At 53.9% G+C, this 1,779-nt stretch overlaps 1 protein-coding gene across 1 annotated transcript in view; it reads right to left on the bottom strand.

Moving 5' to 3' along the window:
- PODXL (podocalyxin-like) overlaps window positions 1-1,779 on the bottom strand; it is a gene marked incomplete at its 5' end in the record, with an annotated part of 10,954 nt that overhangs the window by 5,847 nt on the left and 3,328 nt on the right. The gene's annotated exons all lie outside the window — the stretch shown is intronic.

Genomic DNA, 1,779 nt, shown 5'->3' with positions numbered 1-1,779 from the left:
GCAGGGGTTGACAGGCTCTGCCGAGCGCTCGAATCCGGTTCCCACACTGGCGGGACCTAAAAGTAACATCCCCGAATGAGGTAACAGCACTTGAGTCAACAAACCTCCCCCGCCAGCTGGCCGGGGCGAGGGGACCCTCTGCCTGCCCCGGGATTGTCCTGCTCTCCCCAGACTGCTGGGTGTCTCCCAGCACTTCCCTCTCTGTGCAGGGCCCAGTGGTGCTGCATCCCCCACTGCAGCAGGTTCTGGTGCTCTCAGCACCCTGGACACAGCCATGTCCAGGCTGGGGATGCAGTGGAGTCGTCCTGGGGGTGGCCACAGGGTTATGTAACTCAATCCCAGCTTGGGGGTCCCCAACCACCTCTGACATCATCACCTCTTGCTTTACCTCTTGCATTTTGGGCTGAGTTGAGGAGCAGAGCATCCATCCCTCCATCCCTCCATCCCTCCATCCATCCCTTCCAAGGCCAGAGCACCCCAAGCAGCCAACAAAAAAAAAAAAACAGCTGAAAAGACACTTGACAGCCAGACCTTGGGAAAAATCATGCTATGGAATGCAAGGCTTTGGGCTAATAAGCCCTATTAAAAAGGTCATTAAGATCCTGCTATAATCAAAGGAAGGAGAAAGAGAGGAGGGTGGGGGAAACATGGACCAAACTGTTCAGTGCTCATGGAAAGCACCACCAGAAGATGAAGTATGCAGGGAACCAACCAGCCCATAAAAAAACCCCTTTGGTCCATCAAGTGATACCAACTGTATCTTTGGCTTTTTGTTTTTAGGATTTACAGTTGGAGTTCCTTTTAATTTCCAAGTTTACTGGAGAAACCAAGGTGCAGTGCCCACAATTCCTCGTTCAGGCCCAACTATCAGGTGGGTCCCTGCATTCCTGTTGCTCCCCACGAGGTCCAGGGGTGGGAGGTTCTGCATTGTCCTCTTCCCTGCCACGTGTGAGCTGGACGTGTTCCCCACCACAGCTCCCCTTTGCTGCCCTTAGTGCTTCCCTGGCTTCTTGCTAGATCTGACTCTTAGGTACAGTGCTGACTCTGGCTGGTTCTTGTAGCCCAGGCTTGGAGCTGTTTCTGGAACACCTCCTTAGAGCACACACTTTCCTGTTTTCCCACGGCTTGTGAAACACGGAGGATTTTTTCACTTTGCTGTCAGGATTTGGCTAGAGACTTCTTTACTAGGCCCACAAAGCAGGGAAAACAGTGCCATTTCTCTGTTATCTGCTCAGCTTAGGAGGCACAAAATTGGTTGCAATGCTCAGGAATGCGATGAGTGGAAATTACAGGGAGAGGGTGGGAGGATTTTGGTGGCCCAGAGGGCAACGCCATGGGAGGATTCACCCTGGCAGCCTTTCTGGGGCTGTTCTGAGGTGTAACTGGCACTTTGGCCTAACAGTGCTTTGGCTTGTTGTCCTGCCCAGAGGAATCAAAGGGAAGCAGGGCAGCAGACTCACTGTCTCGCCAGCTCCAGTGTGCTGCTGCCCAGGGAGCGACAGAGGATGCCAAGCTGAGGGTTCTGCCCACCCCTTAGCTCACTGGTGCTTCTCAGCCTTACCACCCCTCTCCAAAACACCTCCCAGCACAGCTCCAGCAATGCCACAGTGAGGACAGCAGGTCCTTGCAGGGCACAACTGTGCCCAGGAGGAGCAGGAAAGCATCACAGACCTCCCAGCAAACTCTGCACATCTGCTTTGCCCTGTGGCCTTCATCCCCCATGGACAGTCTAGACACATCACACAGACCAAATAAAACTCTGGCCCCTTCAGATCTGCC

The sequence above is a fragment of the Acanthisitta chloris genome, unplaced genomic scaffold (genome assembly GCF_000695815.1).
Source record: "Acanthisitta chloris isolate BGI_N310 unplaced genomic scaffold, ASM69581v1 scaffold9871, whole genome shotgun sequence".
NCBI lineage: Eukaryota > Metazoa > Chordata > Aves > Passeriformes > Acanthisittidae > Acanthisitta > Acanthisitta chloris.
The sequence above is the reverse complement of the archived record's forward strand: the minus strand, read 5'-3'. Positions and strand labels throughout refer to the sequence as shown.